Raw genomic sequence first — 20,830 nt, 5'->3', positions numbered from 1 at the left:
TCTCTATTGCCAGTTCCAAGCATCTCAGAACATATTAAGAGAAGGAATAAATAAGGTGGTTTGTTGCTTGGCAATTTATTAGACAGGAATGGGATCTCTTTTCTACTAATACGTAGAGATAGGTGACCAAGCAACTCTCTCAATCAGGCAGAAAGGAGACGGAAGGATCAGGGAGCCTTGGTTTGTTTCTCTTCTCCATGTTCACTAAATACTTACATCCTTTTCTTATTTTGCTCTCAGTCTGTTGCTATGCAAGAACAAATACTTTAGAAATACACTATTTATGCAAACAGCCTTGGGGATTTATATACAATGTTCAAATGAAAATTAATTATGCTCATATAGTGTTTGTTAAAACTTTGCTTCAAATCAAGTGATCTATTAAAAAGACAAGACCAGCAAAATTATCTCCATGAACCACCAGTAAGCTTCATCTTTAGTAACGTTTTTGGGCAATACTGAATCAAATTGCCAGGTTTTCAGTGTTACCTCCAAAGTATTCCAGATTCATTCCCTGTCAGCATTTCACTGGCACTTAGTTTCTGTTCCCAGCGCTGCTAACTTTCATTTATCACAACACTTACTTGGTTTCCTTCTGCCCAGAGAATGCCCTGCTGCCACTTCCTCAGCACCTTTCAATCAAGAAGTTTTAGTCAGGCATTGCCTTCCTTATGAACCCTCTCTGACGCCCTCTCTTCACCATCCTCCAACAGAGTTCAATCCGGTCTCTGTGTAAAGTTTTATCATTGTGTTTGATCGCATTGCATTGTAATTATTTGTTTATGTGTCTATTTCCTCTTGATGGAATAAGAGCCCTTTGAGAACAGGCACTCCAGTATGCTAACTCCTCTCTATACTCAGAGCAGAGTGCCTTGCACATACATAACGTGTTCAAATGATGTTTGCTTATTACATTGAGCTGCTATTGAACTCAAGAACAAAATTAGGATTTATAAATTTCATGACCAGTAATATAGTAAAACTTAAAACTTTTTTGATCTGGCATTCTAACATATGCTAATATTTTCATGATACATGGAGAATGGAGTGTTTCTAGTATTAATCAACATGCTTTATGTTAATTAACATGGATTTTAACTTTCATATGTAATCACCATGCAAGGCTTTTTGGAAATGAACCAATTCTCATGAGAACTTATTAGTATATTAAGAAAACACCCACACCAAAAACTCAGGCTACAAAAGCAAAAATAAATAAATGAGACTACATCAAACTAAAAAGCTTCTGCACTGCAAAGGAAACAGTCAACAAAAAGAAAAGGCAACCTACAGAGTGGGAAAAAGTACTTGCAAAGCATGTATCTGGTAAGGGGTTAATATCCAAAATTTATTTTGGTTAAGGGGTGAATACCCAAAATTTATTTATTTTGGATATTTAAAGATCATCTGTAACTCAATAGCAGAAAAATAAATAACCTGATTTTAAAAAGGGTAAAGAACCTGAATAGACATTTCTCCAAAGAAGGCACAAAAATGGTCAATAGGTATACAAAAAAAGGTACTCAACATCACTAATCACCATTGATTCGGTTTGGCTGTGTTCCCACCCAAATCTCATCTTGAACTGTAATTCCTATGTGTTGTGAGAGGGATCCAGTGGGAGATAACTAAATCATGGGGGTGGTTCCCCCATACTGTTTTCATGGTAGCGCACAAGATCTGATGGTTTTATAAGGGGTTTTCCCTTTTGCTTGGCTCTCATTCTCTCTTACCTGCTGCCATGTGAGATGTGCCTTTTGCCTTCTGCCACAATTGTGAGGCCTCCTCAGCCATGTAGAAAAGTGAGTCCATTAAACCTCTTTTTCTTTATAAATTACCCAGTCTCGGGTATGTCTTTATCAGCAGCATGAAAGCGGATTAATACAACCATGGAAATGCAAATTAAAGCGACTGTGAGACACCATCTCATACTCATTAGATACCATGTCGTACCCTTTTGATAATAGGACTATTACTGAAAAGTCAAGAAATAACAAATATTGGTAAGGTGGTAGAGAAAAGGGAATCCTTGTACAATGTTGATGGGAATTTAGATTTGTATAGCCATGAGGGAAAACCGTATGGAGGCTCCTAAAGAAATTTAAAAATGGAACTACCATATTACCCAGTAATCCCTCTTCTGAGTATACACACAAAGATCAAATCACCCCCCATAGAGATAATCTGCACTCTCGTGTTCACTGTGGTACTATTCCATAGCCAAGACATGGAAACCACCTAAGTGCCAACAAATAAATGGACAAAGAAAATGTGGTATGTATACACATACAGACACACACACACACACACACACACACACACACACACACACACAGGAATATTATTCAGCCTTAAAAAAGAAGGAGACCCTAACACTTCTTGCCAAAGCATAAATGGACCTGAAGGACACTATGCTAAGTGAGTTAGGCAGGCACAGAAGAAAAAATACATGATCTAACTTATGTGTGGAATCTTAAAACAAAAAATCAAATAGACAAAGAGAATAAAACAGTGGTTATGGGTCAGTGGGGAGAAAATAGAGAGATGCAGGTCACAGGATAAAAAGCAGCAGACAGTAGGATGAACACACCTAGAGATCTCATGTACAAAATGGGGGCTATAGTTAATAAAACTGTATTGCATTAAGGATTTTGTTAAATAAGTAGAGCTTAGCTGCTTTCGTCTCTCTCTCTCTATCTCTCTCTCTCTCTCTCTCTCTCTCTCTCTCTCTCTCACACACACACACACACACACAAAAGTGACTATGTGAGAGGATATAGTAATTTGCTTCATTACAGTAATCATTTTACTATCTATTAACACGTGCATCTCATAACATCATGTTGTAAGCCTCCCATATACACAGTAAAATTTATTTTTTAAAAAAGAAGAAAATGCTTTCCAAAGAAATATTCTTCATAGGATGTTGTATGATGGCTATTAGATGATGCCATAAGTCTTTTTATCCTCGTAATAGAACACAAAAGCAAAAGTTTTACTTAAATACAAAAACTAAACAACTAAAGAGAATTTAAGCTATTTGCGCTTTAGAAAAACAGTAAAACATGCTGACTTCACCAGCTCTTTTAAAAGAAAAAAAAAAGTCAAATACAAATTACATCCATTTAATTAGCTCCAAAACAAAAATTTCAATTTTAGTCACTGTAATACATGTTATGTAAGAGACCATGAGGAACAGAGCAAAATGGGTTGTAATTAAAGTAAATCTTCCCAGAACCCTGGCTTACATCGGGAACATGGCCAGAACAAGCAAGGCTACTGACTTTTGCCAGGGTCATGTTTGGAGGTCGCTTTATCATAGCTCTTTGCTTAAAAAACATAATTTGGGCATAGAAGGGCTCCCAGCCCTCAGTGATCTCCATGTGCTTCCCATTAGGGTTAGAAGAAGAAATGCTGTGGTGATTTCTGCAAATAAAATGGAATGGGATTTTCAGATCTCTTTCCAACTTGGCAAAAGAGGCTGTATGTTAACCTGGACATCAGGAAGGCCCAGATATTTCTCAAATATACAGACGCACAATCATTCAGAGTCACATATGACCTATTGCAAGTGGTAACCTAGTTGTTCATCTTTTTCTTTTTGTCATGAAGGAAAGCATCTAGCTCAGCTCACATGGCTATCTATTTTAAATAACAATGGTTTTAAAAATAGAAGTAAATAGCAAAATATCAGTCAGTTCCCTTGCTAGCTAAGCTATTATAGACTTGGAAGCTGCCAGAAATGACCTGTCACATCTTCTTTTCCTCATCCACACCCCACCAGGAGAGCAGGAATGACGACCCAGATCAGTCAATCCCCTTCCCTGTTTCCCATCTGCAACCACGATAGTATGAAGCAAATAAGCCAAGTGTAGCATCACTGTTCTTTACTTATTCAGTATCCATATCCCCCTTTTACCTCACGAAACACTTGTGTAGTGAAATATCCACTTTCCCAGCCACTGAGACATAAGGAGATATTTGCCTTTGCCTTGAGTTCCAGTAAAAGCTTTTGGTTTCCTTTTTTTTTTTTTTTTTTGAGGTAGAGTTTCACTCTTGTCATCCAGGCATCAATTAAAAGCCCCCATTTTAAAACATCTGCTCAAACCCATGACATAGCAAATTTATGGCCTCGTTCCTTTAATTCACAGTTTCTTCCAATGCTAAGAATCATAACAAACTATCCTACCTATGTCAGATTTTCAGCAAAGTTTGTAACTTAAGAGACCTGGTCAGCTGGAAGAAGTCTCACACTTATAATGTTTAAATAAAAGAAGACATAAGTCGATTACACCAAGTTGTACATAATATGATCTTCACTATAGAAGTCCTACCTTAGAATTATGCTTTGATATAATGTTGCTATAGGTAAAAAATAAAATAGGCCTTGGGACATGTAAGAATGGATGGATTCAGAAATACAGATTCCAAATCTACAGTAGCAACTGAGAAGAAACAGAAAGCAGGGTCTATCTCTAGGCCAGGGCCTTTGAATCCCTACACCTAATGTAGGCCCAGGCACAAGGTAAGCACTAGATGCATGTGTATACAGTGGCTATACTGTTCATCTTTCATTATCTAAGAAGACTTAGATATAAGACTTTCATGTGGGTTCCATAATTATATTTTGCAAATTGTGTTTTTATGTGATACTCACTTTAGTCATTTTCCAAGTGCTAACATGTAGATTCCTATAGGCATAGCTCATATTTCTTTAAAAAAAAAAACACAAAAACCTTCAAACTGGTAACATCTGATTGATAGACTGTGTTATGGATGCTTGCACCTGGAGCGTAGCCAGACCCAGGGCCCTTGCAAACACACAATTACACTAGATCCATAACATCAAAGCCATTTTCTGTGCTGGCTCCAATTTTAGGTCTGCCGCATTGTTTTAACTTGTTCTGCTTTAAAACCTTCAAATAGTTTTCAGAAGAATGGGCGCAAAATGGCAGCTTGCTTATTTTCCTTTAACTCGCCTGTTTAAAAAAGTGTCCACCAAAGAATTTAGAAATGAAACAAATCCATCACTTAAGCATTTGTATTATTAATGATAGTCACCACTGACTGAGACACTATGTGCTAAGAATTGTGCTAAACACTATCCATACATGAACTCCATTACCCTTCACCAGTCTATGAGGTACACGGATATTGGTCTCTTGATACTAAATCCTTCACTCATCCATTCAATGAGTTTTAGGAACAGGCACAGGACTACACTCTGGGAATACAGCACTGAAAAAAAGCAGACCTCCTGCCCCTTACCTCCCCTCCGACCACAGCCCTCTACAAACACACAAACATCCCATGGAGTCTAATGTGGGAACAGATATCCCAACGCAGTGAGTGTCAAGAAAGAGGGAAACTGAGGAGCATATGCCAGGGGCCGTAACCTAGATAGGGGTGAGAAAAAAAGAAACCTCGTGGATTAAAAAGGATGTGGAAGCCTGGACATTAAGAGTTATTCAGGCAAGAGGGAGGCATTACTGGTGCTGGGGGTAAAAATCATTTCAGGCAGATGAGACAAGATGCTGTTGGACAAGATGGCCCAGGAACAAGACTTGCGTAGCACTTCTGAAGGACTGAAAAAAAAAAGAGGCCACATTGCTGGAGCTAAGAGAACCAGCAAAAGAAGACTGGTGACATAGGCAGGGACCAGATGCTGTGAGCTGTGCTTAGAACTTTATTCTAAAGGCAATGAAAAGCCATTAAAGGTGGTGGTGGTGGTGGCTGTTACTGTTTTAAAAGAATGTACAGGACGGGGGACAAATAGGGAGAAGAATGATCAGATTTAAACCCAGAATTGCAGAAATTAAATGACATAGCCTAAAGTTACCTTAAAGCTGGAATTCGAATCCAGTGTGCCAGACCCATCTTTCGCTCCTAGCCCATAAATCTCTGTTACCTTCTAGTTTCACTAGCTTCATTCTAGCCAGGGCAACCTATCATTAACAAATTCATCAAAAGACCCTTCAAAAGGGAAGCCATTCTCCCATTAGCAAAATCCCTGATATTCAATATAATGCCAACATTGACATGTGATATGGGTGTCCAGTTGCAGATGAGTAGACTGAGGTTCTGAAGGTTAAGCCACTAGCCCGAGGTTAACATAGGTAGAAAGTTCTAGGTTGAGAGGCCAGAGTCTGTCCTCTGGGAAACCAAACTCTTAGGGCTACACAGCCAAATAGGTTTTCTCTGACCAGGTGCTCACTCTGAAAAGGAAGGAAGGAAGGGGAGAAGAAAAGTTTAGGGAAAAGAGGGAAAATTTTAATATGAAGGACACTGTATACAGAATGATGAGACCATCCAATTATTCCCCATGGCTTTAAATACTTTTATTGACATTGTTTAAAATCCTCATAAAAGTCAGTATTATAGAGAAAACAAATGGCTTTTCAATTTTAACTAAACCTCGTTTTTCTTCCCTAATTGATTTTTTAAGTTGAGTGTTACATATAGTTAGACTTGTTAGTAAGATATGCAGTTTTGCTCAAATAAGTATACAATAGAGTATTTATAAAATTCAGAAGGTATGTTTACATAGCTCTTTGAGTGCCTTTTTAAAAAGGCCTTACATCCCTATGGATTAATCAAGCACATCTCCGATATTGTCCCTTCAGTGCTCAGGATAGAAACAGCTCCTAATGGGATAAAAGGCACATTAAGATCTGAACTGGAGAATTTGCCTGGAAGTTTTTCTTTAGAACTAGAATTACTCTAAAAAGCTTATGAAACACTCTGAGCTCTTTGTTTTCCCCCCAAATCATCTATCTATAGGTTAGCAACGCATTTATACATCTCAACCATCAGAATAAAGTAGGTCCAATTATGCATGTATTTATTAGCATTTGTTGTACTTTTACATTGAAGAGCTCTGTGTTATTGATCTCATCTTAAAAATCATATTCTTTGGAATACTGCCTCTTTTAAGTGTAGGGCTAACTTATTTCCCCGTTTTTTTTACAAGTTAGCTATCGATCTTGTTAGATCATGTTTAAACAAGAAATAAGAATGCTTACGTTATACTTCAAAGAATTATGAATATCAAAGTGAATGTTCCTTAACTGTTTTAAAAAAAGAATAAAATGGATGAAAGTAATTTTGCTTTTTAAAAATAATTCAACTTTACAACAGCTAGTTCTCAAGTGAAACTTAATCCCATATGATTCTTGAAATGCTGTAAAATCCAAATCCGGTATCATGAAATTTTTAAAAATGAGAAAAGGGTTAAGGACAAGATTTGTTAGCCTTATTCCATTAAATAATAGTATATGGAAAGCAGTGAAATGGGATTTTAGAATTATTGAAATTTAATTCCCAAATTAGTGTCTCAATAGCAAATGGTCAGAAGGCAAAGAAGAAAATGTGTGTGTGTGTGTGTGTGTGTGTGTGTGTGCACGTGCGTGTGTGTGTCCTCCCTCATCCTTTGTCCTTGGGCAGAAAGTAGCTACACCACTTGTAAAGCGAGTCCCTAGAGAAAGGAAAAGCCCTTAGCTATATTTCCCAGGTTTGGAAACCTAGAAATGCTAGAATTGTGAGGGCAGGGTGTGGCAAAATCTCTACTTTTCACTATTTAGAAATTCTCTTATCTAATTGGACCTAGATCATCTATGCAGTTAACTCATTTAATTCTTACAAACCTGGGACATGGATCTTATATTGATTATTCCTGTCAAACCAATAATTTTTCTAAGACAATTCACTGAGTAATTTATCAGAGGTGACTTAGTAAATGCAGAATCTAGAATTAGCCTCAAGTCTTTTCTATTATTTTGTCTTCCTCTCCTGGATACAGAACTACAGACTTTGGTCATTTACCTCCTATGAATACATTATTTCTACATGAGAACAGATTACCTCCTTTGACTATGATGAGTAGAGACAGCTTCTCTAAGGAAGGCTGATTTGCAAGCTGGGGACTTGCAAATCCCCATGGAGGACTGGTCAAATAGCCAGAAGACCATACAAGCATGGAGGGAAGGTATTGGGAAGTAAGAGGGGGATAAAAGTGGAGAGATGGGAAAATACTTGGTAACTTTTCCTTGGACCCTAGAGACCCATGTACCATTGTAAACATCATTTGGGTATCTCCTGTGACACTACCTTTGTCCTCTGTGCCTAGCACAACATAGAAAGGTAAAGCAGTGGTCCTGTGATATTATAGGTAACTGAGGACCACCGTATGACTGATAATCAAAAGGCAAATACTCTTTCAATGATGACCGTGAATGATAATTAGAAGAGCTATTATTTACGAAGAGCTTGTTGCATGTCCACTGGCACCGCTGCCATCATCAAAATTCATTAGCATGTATTGAGTCCTCACTATGTACCAGATACCGTTCCAAGCTCCTTGCACATATTATCTCACTTAATTTGTACAACTATTCAATCAAGTAGATACCATTATAATCTCCCCTTTATAGAAAGCAGAAACTAAGGCAGAGGCAGAAACATTTCTTGTCCAAACGCACAGGATCCAAACCCAGGGATTTGACACCAGTGACGGCAAATGACTTACACATTTCTTTCAAAAGATTTTTGTTGACACCCTTTTATATGCCAGGCTCTGTGAGGAGGCAGTGATGCAATGTTGAGAAAAAGTTGACATAAATCCTGTCCTTATGGAACTTACAGTCAGCAGAGGAACAGTAGTCAAATGATGATATAAATAAATGCAGAACTGTAAGGGTGCCAAGGTTTCTGAAGGAAGGCTTGCAGCACTGCAACAGGATCTGTTCGGAAGATCTGCCCTAGTTTCATTTAATCTTCACAACAACCCTATTCCTATTTTGTACATTGGGACAGCAGAAGCAAGGTTTAGGGAGAGAGAGGAAAACTCTCTAGGCACTTGCCTGAGGGCAATCTAGTTAAACCTTCCCAAGTTATGAATCAATTTTTTCACTCTGGGGCATGTCACATTTTAGTTACCATTAGCAAATCATTTTGCTTAGAAGCCTAAGTGGTAATTATGCGCACATTAAGAGATCCAGAATACTGATTTTACTTTAGTACAGCTCATACTTTTTTGTATGCAAAGATTTCCCACTGCTCATATAACAGATACCAGGCATTTAACTGACTGCTCATATGGGCATGCTGGCAAGAAGTATTCAGCTGAGGAGTCCACTCTTATGCTGTGGACTTAACGTTATGCGTTAAATTTTCCTCTGTTTTGTGGAATGTAGAATTTGGCTTAATGACTGTGTTTATTTTTGTTCAAAGCACTGGAAATAAAAGGTCTGTGCAGATGTTTGAAGGACACCATATAGACTATTCGCAACGCTTTGCGGTCAGTTTAGCCACCATGGTCAGGCCCAGTGACTCACTCCAAACTGAGTTTTGTTGTTTCTTAAAATATTGTTTTGTCCTTGTCCTCAGGAAAGTTGGTGTATTCATCACAAACATTGCTAGGTGGGAAAAGTGGATGACAGAAATATGTGAAATGGTCTGTCTGACAAAAGTTTGTTTCAACTTTCCTAGTTATTCTTAAGACTATGTTTGATCCAAAGAGCATTTTGATCTAGAAGACACCTTATATTGGAGTGTCCAGTCAAAACTTGCATGCTGTGAAGCTGAGAGCTGAGCCTTGGAGAGATTAAGTGATATGACCAATGCTATGGACTTGCTGGTGGCACAGATGTGCTTAGAACTAACTCCAGCCTCCTGAGAGCCACAATCCAGAGTTCCTTACCTCACTCCATGCTGACTCTTGAACATAAATTCTTAATTTCTTTTGGTGCTACTATTTCTTCCCTTCTCCCCTTTTCATACCTTAAAAGTGGTACCACAATCTCCTGAACTGACACATTAGCCCACTAACTATGGCCTTGTAGTTTTTGCCAAATAAAGCATTAGTTATGCAACTCTACTCTGATTTCTAGGAGTGTAGGGTTTTAAACAGAAAACTTCCAACAGAGGGAAGCATTAAAAGGTATAGACAAGCAACATCAAATAGCTTCATATATTAAAGAAATGTTAAGATATGTTATGTGAGGCTGGGCATGGTGGTTCACACCTGTAATCCTAGCACTTTGGGAGGCTGAGGCAGACAGATCAGTTGAGGCCAGGAGTTTGAGACCAGCCTGGCCAACATGGAAAAATCCTGTCTCTACTAAAAACAAAAAAAAATTGGCTGGGTGTGGTGGTCATACCTGTAATCCCAGCTACTTGAGAGGCTGAGGTACTAGAATTGCTTGAACTTGGGAGATGGAGATTGCAGCGAGCCGAGATTGCACCACTGCACTCCATCCTGGGCAACAGAGCAAGACTCCATCTCAAAAAGAAAAAAAGATCTGTTACATGAGACAGCAGCATATGTGCATATTTTTTTTATTTTTTTAGAAAAAACTAATAGTTTAATTGAATTAAACTGTTTAAAAACTATTTTTACTTTTCATGGATATATAATAGTTGTACATATTAGATGTGCAAATTTAATTGTAATAAATGTGATGAACATGGTAGCTGACTATTTCAGCAACCAGGTCAGGAAGAATTGTATCTTTTCTAATTAGTCAGGAAGGAATCAAGGGGGAGTGGAGGATGTTCAGTATGAAACTAGAGGGATGTTTATGAATTCTATTAGAATGGGAAATCTGGCATAGGTAAAAACTTAAATCTATGTGGTCTAATACAATTGCTGCTTGCCACATGGAGTTAAGTTTAAATTATTCAAATGAAATGTAACTTGAAAATTCATTTCTGTCACCTGAGACCCATTTCAAGTGCTCAGCAGTCACATGCAGCTAGTGGCTATTATTGGATCACACAGGTGTAGAACATTCTCATCATTGCATAAAATATTTTCAGACAGGGCTGACATGATGCATCAGAGAAGAGGAGGGGGATGAGGGGGTAGATGGGAGGGGAGCATGAGGTAATTGCTACAGAAGGAATGTTTATGTCTCCGGCAAATTTCATATGTTAAAATCCTAATCCTTAATGTGATGGTATTAGCATGTGGTGCTTTGGGGAGGTGGTTAGCTTGTGAGGGTGAAGGCCTCATGAGTCAGATTAGTGGCTTCATAAAAGAGACCCGGGATAGCTCCCTTGTCCCTTTTGCCATGTGAAGACATGATAAGAAAACAGTTCTCTAAGAACCAAGAAGTGGGCGTTCACCAGACCCTGAGTCTGCCTGGTGCCTCGATCTTGGAATTCCCAGCCTCTGGAGGGATCTGTGAGAAATAAATGATGTTTCTTTAAGCTACCCAGTCTATGGGTTTTTTGTTATAGCAGCCTAAACAGACAAAGATCGAACTGTTTACCAGGAAAAGGATGTGCTGGATGGATAAGGGGAAATAAGAGAGACAGGACACATAGATGCCATCCAGGGAATGCTCTTGAATTGGGTGACAGCTTGGATTCAAGGCATTGGCTGGCTGGGATAAAACCTTTGTGGGTATTTTTTAAGAATGGTGTCCCTCGTGGCAGAAGCATCCTGTGGTTTTGGCTGGTATATAGTTCTTTGTGCAAAGAAAAGAAATGTACTTTCTTCAAAACGATGGAGATGGTTAAAAGATCAGTGGTTGTCAGGGCCTGGAGAAGGAAGGCAAGAAAAGAAGGAGGAATAGGTGGAGCGCAGGGGAGCTTTAGCAATAGCAATGAAGCTATCCTGTAGGATACTATGACAGTGCATATATGTCATCACACATCTGTCAAAACCCATAGCATGCACAACACAAAGAGTAAACCCTAATGCATACTATGAACTTTAGTTGATAATAATCTACTAATAGAGATTCATCAGTTGCAACAAATGTACCACAGTCACGTAAGCTGTTAATAATAGGGGAGACCGGGAGTGGGGTGGATGGGGTGGGCAGGGGTATAGGAAGCTCTCTGTACTTTCTGCTCAGTGTTTCTGTAAACCTAAAGCTGTTCTAAGAAAGTCTAGCAATGGGCACGGTGGCTCACGCCTATAATCCCAACACTTTGGGAGGCCGAAGCAGGTGGATCACGAGGTCAAGAGATTGAGACCATCCTGGTCAACATGGTGAAACCCCGTCTCTACTAAAAATACAAAAATTAGCTGGGCATGGTGGCGCATGCCTGTAATCCCAGCTACTCAGGAGGCTGAGGCAGGAGAATTGCTTGAACCCAGGAGGCGGAGGTTGCGGTGAGCCGAGATCGCGCCATTGCACTCCAGCCTGGGTAACAAGAGTGAAACTCCGTCTCAAAAAAAAAAAAAAAAAAAAAAAAAGAAAGAAAAAGAAAAGAAAGTCTAGCAATGAGGAATAAAAAGGGAACCTATTTATTTCTCATAAAATAATTTCAGACACTCATAAAATAATTTCAGACACTCTAAGTCTTCATGTACACATACACAATGACATGACAATAAAACACACTAATCTGGTTTTAGCTGATCATCTAATGTAGTTATATGTGATTACATCAATATCTGACATGTAAAATAAAGCAAAACAGCTGGACACAGTGGCTCACACCTGTAATCCCAGCACTTTGGGAGGCTGAGGTGGGTGGATCACAAGGTCAAGAGATCAAGACCATCCCGGCCAACATGGTGAAACCCCATCTCTACTAAAAATACAAAAATTAGCTGGCCATAGTGGTGCACACCTGGAATCCCAGCTACTCAGGAGGCTGAGGCAAGAGAATCACTTAAACCTGGGAGGCAGAGGTTGCAGTGAGCTGAGATAGTGCCACTACACTCCAGCAGCTTCAGGCACTCATCTTGGTGAGCAGAGTGCAAGCCAGAGTTTCCTACCCACTTGCTTTCATCCTCAGGTGTCTGTGCAGTGCACAAACTGTACATGACCATTTCTACTCTGGGGCTGTAAACAAGGGCTAAGATTGCTACAGTGACTGAAGACTGAGGGGGACCACCTCTGTAGGATGCCAAGGACTGACTGGAGAAAGTCTGGGTGAGTACAGGTCACAGGAAACCACACAAGAAATACTGTTTTGTAGAACAAAGAAGCAAAGTCAGAGACCCAAGAGACCCTCACAACTGGTATTAAAGCAGAGTGGAAAGAAATCTAAAGGAACAGGTCTAAAGAGACATGGGCCACAAAACCAGGAAGGAAGGAATAAACCCCAGCAATACCATACCTGGAAGGTGATGCATGAGTCACAGAGGCTCCCTTTCTGAGCTGGGATTAGTTGTTGATAGTGGTCTTGCAGGCACAGTTCTGCAGAGCGAAGGGCCCAGTGCCTTGCAGCAGAGACAGGTTCTGGGAGAGAGGGTTAGGATTTGAGTAAGTTCATGCTAGGAGGCTATATATACATGCGTGGCATTGCCCAGGGGCTGGAGGGAAAGAGGAGAAGGAAAATGCATCCTAACAATGACTGGAATGCATCAGCAGTGCAAAACAAAACTCTTGGGAAAACCAAATTGTGTCTTAGACTGTGGTTCAAGGAACTAGTAATGGGATAAAAAGCTTTTGCCTCCAGGCCAGCAGCATTGAGTCCAACCCAGGATAGGAGTTAGCAATGTGCTTCAGATGTCAGTATGAAAGGACCCCATGGGGCCAGTCTAACCTTCCAGTAGTAGAGTAATCCAGAAAAGAGCCACCTGCCATAATAGGTAACCTCAGCAGCCTGCTTCACGAGATGACTAGGAAGGGAAGATGAATTGTGATACTGGCTCATTCTTAGCCGTGAAAGGATCCTCTTTAGAATAAGACTGGAGCAATGTGGACAATTTCTACCACCTTTTTATAGATAGGCCAATGCTCCCTGAAGCTTGGTCCATAGACCAGTTGCACCCAAATCACCCTGGGATGCTTATTAGCAATGCAAGCTTTCCTGAGTCCACTCTAGACCAAGTGAATCTGCATCTTTAGGGATGGGGCCTGGGAATCTAGCTTCTTAAGTGATTCTTGTGTACCCTGAAGTTTGAGGATTATTGACACAGATCAGGGGTTCTCAAACCTTAGCATGCATGAGAATCACATCACCAAAAGGGCTTCTTAGCTTATAGGTGCCTGGGCCCTACTTCCTGAGTTTCCAATTCACTATCTGGGGTGGGGCTTGAGAATTTGCATTTCTAAGAAGTTTCCAGGTCATGCTGCTGGACTAGAGACCACCCTTTTAGAACCACTGCTCTAAATAGTGCTCTTGCCAGGTGCAGTGGCTCATACCTGTAATCCCAGCACTTTGGGAGGCTGAGGCAGGGGTTGGGGCAGGGGGAGGTTCACGAGGTCAGGAGATCAAGACCATCCTGGCCAACATGGTAAAACCTTGTCTCTACTAAAAATATAAAAATTAGCCAGACATGGTGGTTCATGCCTGTAATCCCAGCTACTAGGGAGGCTGAGGCAGGAGAATTGCTTGAATCAGGGAGTTGGTGGTTGCAGTGAGCTGACATTGCACCACTGGAGTCCAGCCTGGCAACAGAGCAAGACTGTCTCGGAAAAAAAAATAGAGCTCTTAACCTGTCTCAGGAAGTGTAAAATTACAGTTACCATTCATCCGCATAATTCAGCTAGCTTCTACCATCCTGTTATACAGATGACTAACACCTATGGCCTCTTTTTCACCTTGTTAGATAACTTCTGGTTGTAAATTGACAGTATGAAAAAGGATCTCACCTAGCCAGCCCTAATCTTGTATATTGTTCTGGTTCCACATGTTTACATTATTATCAACACTGTCCTTTCCTCGTGTTTGGCGGTGACCTGCTCAACTTTGTGTTATCTTGGCCTTCAAAATGTAAAATCAGCTCCTTTCTTTGCTTGCCATAAGAGATGTCATGAAAAAAAAAAAAAAAGACTTCCATAGTAGAGAAACCTGAAAATATTCTGAAATTCGAAGGTGTTATTTTGGGGAGCCTGTCTGGGACAGGATGTCCCCATCATCAGCTAGAGGAAGCCCAGCTTCTGATAAACACAATTTTGCCTTGCACAGATCAAAGGGAGTCATTTATTGAAGGAAGGGATGGAAGTATTTGATGAGGCCCTTCTGCAGACTCCCTGTAAACAGGATAAACCCTATCAATGAAAGCTTAGATGCAGCCAGGCCACAGTCCCCAGGAACAATGGAGCAGCAAGAACATTGGGTGGCAAGGAAAGAGCCTTGGTCCAGACAAGATTGTTCTGCCAAGAGAATGGCTGTAAACAGGATTAGTTGTAATGAGATTATGAACTCGGGACCTGGAGGCCTGAGCTGGAGAGTTCAGCGTTGCCTAAAGAAAAGACACAGAAGTAGCTCGCAGGATGAGAGGTTGCCAAAAGGACAAGGACTTTTCCTTCCTAGCATCCCTCTAGCCCAGTGGTGCCATCTCTACTGGGAGGAAAAATTCATCACTGTAATTGCACATATTTCTTGTAGGAGTAGCAGCACTAGGGACTAAAGCAGCAGAACAGTGGGCCTCGATTAGGGGATGTTGGCAATGTCTGAAGTCATTTCTGGTTGTCACAACTAGGGAGGGAGTGCTACTAGCATCCAAAGGCAGAGGCCGGGGATGCTCCTCTGTATCCTACAATGCACAGAACAGCCCTGCACAACTCAGAAATATCCAGCCCCAAATGCAGGGCTTGAGAACCCCTGGGCTGGAGTGACGGAGAGGGAATCCAGCTAGGATGCTGGTAGATGACCAGCTGGAGACAGCGTGCAGTGGTGGGGAGGGAACAGGCAAGTAGTTCATGGCCTTAGTCTAGAGGAATGTTACATTAGCAGTCCTCGGAAGGTGAAAGTTGGTTCTTGGATGGGGGTGGATGAAGCCAACAATGTTATTTATTTTATACATAAAGCACATACAATGCATAAAGAGACAGACAGCATGGGGTATTAAAGTTTCATGGGAATTGGTGGGGTGCTTGGGGAAATAATATCTAAAAAGTCTCCTTATGAGGTGATATTGAAAAAAAACAAGGTTGAGAAACACTGATGAGACTTTAGAAATTCACCCACTTTCACCAGCTGCATCCAGGATTCACATTGTGGGATCTTTCTAAGAAACAAATCTATGGCAGTGACTCCATGGCTGAGACTGGTTTCTTACTGCTTCAGGATAAGATAGAAATAATATCCTTGTATTTTAAGGCACACTGTTTTGTTTTGTTTTGCTTTGAGATGGAATCTTACTTACTCTGTTGCCCAGGCTGGAGCACAATGGTGCAATCTCTGCACACTGCAACCTCCTCCTCCCGGGTTCAAGCAATTCTCTCACCTCAGCCTCCCGAGTAGCTAGGATTATAGGCATGTGCCACCATGCCTGGCTAATTTTTGTATTTTTGTAAAGATGGGGTTTCACCATATTGGCCAGATTGGTCTTGAACTCCTGACCTCAGGTGATCTACCTGCCGCGGCCTTCCAAAAGGCATTCTTTCAATCTGGCTCCTGCCACATTCTACCTAACATCCCTAGGGTCAGCCATAGTGAATCATTGATAGCTGTTCCCAAACCCACTGAGCTTTTTCTCTGCAGGCCTACACTACCCTCTCCTGTCCCTTCCCCTGATAGCCCTCATGTGGCTAACTGCTATTCCTTTTTCTCAGCTGCTCCACGAGATATGCCCTAATTTCCTCAGCACTGAGCTGCTCGCCCTTTCATACGCTTCCCTAGCACAGGATATATCTTACTCCTATTATATCATTGTTCCTACTTTGCTATAATAATTTACTTCCTGTCCATAAGGAACTCTTAGGCAGGTGTCTATGCCTAGCATGATGTCTGGTGCATACTGAACCCTCAATAAATACTGATTACAACCATAAGACAATTTGCACTCATCATCTCTCTTCATCCACTTAACCTCCATTGAGATAGTTACGATTATCCTCATCTTGTAGAAAAGTACATGGATTTCTCAGATGAGGGATGGGTATAACCTTCTTCCATGCCCTCTTCTGGATCCTAAACCTTATCTTGACCTATGGCCTGAAAAGAGAATGAGCAGGTTTTCCCCAGGAGCTGTGTTACCAGTAGAAAGAGCATAACTTAGAAATGAGTCACAGAAAAAACAAAGAGTAAGGCCAGAAAGTGAGTCAGGGATAAGGGTTTTATAAATACAAGGGTTTTGCATTCTAACATCTGTAGGATAAACCAAAGGCAGCACCTGCTTCTCCAGGAAACAGTTTGAAACCCATTGCCTTGAAGTCCTAGAGCTAAGATAAGCATTTTCGATAGAGTGACCGCAAACTGGACTTTCTGGCACCATTACTGGAAGGGTCACTGCCTCAGTTACAAAATCCATAAAGTATGACAATAGTTGAGATGGAAGTCCTCAGTATGCAATTTGAAGCACAGACCTTGAGATCCTGGAGACCAACACAAAGGTCAGGACCCAAGGCACAGTTTGGGAGTCATCGTTAGTACACAGGGCCTATGTTAGAAGTGGCCTTTGAAGCTGTGAAAGTGAATAAATTAGAAAGGGATAAAAGTATAGAGTGAAAACTGGTTGAGTACGGAAAGTGCCAAACAATCTCTTAATGTCTTGCATTTTCAGTTAATTTTTAATCTATAGCTTATCTTCTCAATTAGTTTGCAGATTTCTTGGTGTTAGGGACAGCTTTAGATACCTTTCAAAAAATTTTTAAAGGTGTTTAAGAATTTAATTCACAAATTAATTAAACCTTTTCCCACCATCATTAAACTTCTGGAAATAGCTGTAAACTGAAAGTAAAATTCTAAGCCTTCCAACCATCTGAATGGGCCCATCTTCTCAGCGAGGGCATTCCAAAGTTAACCTGAAAAACTAGTTCAGGCCATGATGGGAAGGGACCAGCAGACATGCCTCATCATACCCTCCTCCCTTTTAGAAATACTGATGGAACAGACTCTTTAAGTCTGATAAGAAACATTTTTACAATCTATTCTCTCTGAAGCTTGCTATCTGGAGGCTTCATCTGCATGATAAAACCTTGCTTTCCACAATCCCTTATCTTAACTCAGACATTCCTAAGTCTTTAGACAATAACTTTTCAACCACTTGCCAATCAGATTCTTTGAATCTACCTGTGACCTGGAAGCCCCCTGCTTCTAGTTGTCCCACCTTTCCAGACTGAGCCAATGTACATTTCACATGCATTTGTCTGATGTTTCATGTTCCCCTAAAATGTATAAAACCAAGCTGTACCCAGGCACCTTGGACACATATTTTCAGCATCTTCGAGGGCTGTATCATGGGCCATTTGTCACTCATATTTGGCTCAGAATAAATCTCTTCAAATGCTTTACAAGGTTTACTCTTTCATCACCGCAGCTTCCCTTTTGTCTTTACTTCCTTTAGATTTAACTTTTTGGGTTCTGCTAGCATCACAGGACTGAAATGTCTCCTTAGCAAGTTGTCTATAACTTCTGCATTGCCAAATCTACCGGCCTATTCTCAAGTCACCTTTCACAATCTCTGTAGCATTCAGCACCACTAGATCCCCTAATTCACTGAACAGTTGCCATGCTTGTCTTTCATATCACTGTGTTCTCTTGGTTCTTCCTCGGACTTCTTCGCTGAATGTTACTTTCAGTCTCCCCTCCTGGCTCCTTTTCCTCTCTTAGTCCCCTAAAAGCAGATTATTGCTCACATATCTCTTTGTCCCTCCCCTCTTCTTTTCAGGTTCTACTCATCCATGTGCTACGGCATGGAATTGTGAAACAGTATGGTCAGTTATGAAGACCAACACTATTTGTACCTAAGGTATGAAGTACTACTAGGAAAATGCTAGGAAATCATCCATGGTCTCAGCTATGGCTTCTAGGATGATGACTCATGCCCTAATGTCTTTCCTGGTCATTTTGGGCCTGATTCTCTGGAACTGGAGGAGGAGGCTGAATGCCAGTCCACCTTTTAACAAAGTGGCCAGCAGACCTGGGGTGATACTGGAAGGAAACAGTAGTTTGGTAAACTACACAAAGACAAAAGTAGAACAGGACACACGGGGTCAACACTGACCTTAGAGGGGTGTTGGGACTGAATGTTTGTGTCCTGCTCAAAATTCATGTGCTGAAACCCTATCTTCTAATGTAATGGTGGTAAGAAGTGGGATCCTTGGGCGGTAGTTAGGATCAGATGAGGTCACAAGATGGAGCCTTCAGTGTGCATGGGATTAGTGTCCTTAAAGAGAGTCCTGAGAGAGCTTCATTCCTCTTTCTGCCACGTGAGGACACAGTGAGAAAATTCCTGTCTATGAACCAGAAAGCAGACCCTCTCTAGACACCTTATCTGCTGACACCTTGATTTTGGCCTTCCCAGCCTCAAGAACTGTGAGAAATAAAATGTCTGCTGCTTAAGCCACCTAGTCTATGGTGTTTGGTTATAGCAGCCTGAGCTGACTGCAACAAGGGACAGCCAGGACACAAACTGAAAGGACTGACAAAGATGGGAAGAGAAAGAAATGCCAGGTGCAGGTGGGTCGGCTGTCAGTTTGGGATTTTTCTCCTGGACCCTGAATTCCCACCATGGCATAGCTCTTACCTGGGTTCGTGTACTCCTTATAGGGTCAGGAACAATACATATGTACTGATTTCCAGACCACATTTCCACCAGGCCTTGCCAGATCCGTCCACTGGGACCTCCTGGCTCCTTCCTCCAGGCCCACTTGACATTTGTTCTCCAGGGTTCTGCACTTGGCTCACATCTTTGCATTTCCTTTTTCACTTTGCTGGGTGATCTCATCCATTCCCTTGGCTTGAGATACTATTTCTAAGATGACAACTCCCAAATATGTATCTCTAGCTAAACTCCAAACCTGTAAGTCTACCTATAAATTAAATAAGAACCTAAAAATCAATATACCCCGAACTGAAGCTATTCTCTTCTCTCCAAACTGGCTCTGTTCTGTGCCCTTTGTTCTCCCTGCTAGATAATAACACCAGTGTCCATCCAGGCTTGAAACCACTGCACCATCCTTGCCTCATCCACCTTTCTCCGTGTGTGAGTCAATCTGCCTTTTAATCGTCTGTCAATTTGTTCACACTTTTCCTTCTCCGTTGCCAATTTCTTGGCTACTCTTCATCATTTTTCATCCAGATATTCCAGTTGTTTACCAACCAGTCACCTGTATCCAGTTTTACAACCTCCCCGTCAATCCTCCAATGCGATTCTACAGTTTTCTTTAAAGTAGGAAGCTGATGATGTTATTCCACAGTTCAATGACTTCTCATGGTCTCCTACCAGATAAAATCTAGACACAATTCTTGACACACACTCTTTCTTCTCTATGTAGGCTTATTTACAGACATTTTCCTAGTAGTACTTCATACCTTAGATACACATAGTGTCTGTCTCCAAAACTGACCATGTTGTTACACAATTCCACACCCTTGCACATGTGTGCTCACTACCTGGAATGCCGCTTCCCTTTATTTTGGTAAATTAAGTCATTCAACTCCCTGTCCCTGCGTTACCTTCTCTTTGAGGCCTTCTCTGACCTTTTTTTTCCTCCTCTCTCCTCTTCTTCTCTTATATCCATTGTATATACCTGTTTTCCAGCATTAGTGGGCTAAATTCTAATTCCTTGTTTAGGCTTTTATCTTCCCCTCTAAATTCTGAGTTCTTCAAGGACAAGGGCCTTATCTCATGATTTCGCTCTCCTTCGCAGCTACCACAGTGCTTCTAAAACTGCATTCTTGGATTACTAGTCTTGTTACATGTAGTTAAACAGGCATGAGTGGGGCGGAATTCCCACGCCCACTAGGAATGTCAGATGATGGTTCGACAATTATCACATTGACTCCCTAAAAATGATAATTTGGCTGCCAGAGCCAGGAAGAGACAAGGTCCTGCTGATCCACAGCTGTTAACATGAAAGTGTTCACAGAATGCAGAACATCCAGAAAAGCAACTTCCTGGGAATGGACGTTGAGAGACAAAATAGAGCATGACCTTCCGGAGCATACCACCGGAGAAAGGAAGAAAGCAGCC

The 20,830-nt window shown here is 41.0% G+C and overlaps 1 long non-coding RNA gene across 1 annotated transcript in view; it reads left to right on the top strand.

Moving 5' to 3' along the window:
* Positions 1–20,830, top strand: part of LOC120363953 (uncharacterized) — a 49,266-nt gene that overhangs the window by 22,580 nt on the left and 5,856 nt on the right. Inside the window, exons 2-3 of the long non-coding RNA XR_005579348.2 lie at positions 12,754–12,890; positions 16,865–16,867. This is a non-coding gene — a long non-coding RNA (uncharacterized LOC120363953). The remainder of the gene's footprint in view (positions 1–12,753; positions 12,891–16,864; positions 16,868–20,830) is intronic.

Source organism: Saimiri boliviensis, chromosome 1 (assembly GCF_048565385.1).
Source record: "Saimiri boliviensis isolate mSaiBol1 chromosome 1, mSaiBol1.pri, whole genome shotgun sequence".
Taxonomy (NCBI): domain Eukaryota; kingdom Metazoa; phylum Chordata; class Mammalia; order Primates; family Cebidae; genus Saimiri; species Saimiri boliviensis.
Note: the sequence above shows the minus strand (reverse complement) of the source record. Positions and strands in the feature narration are given on the sequence as shown.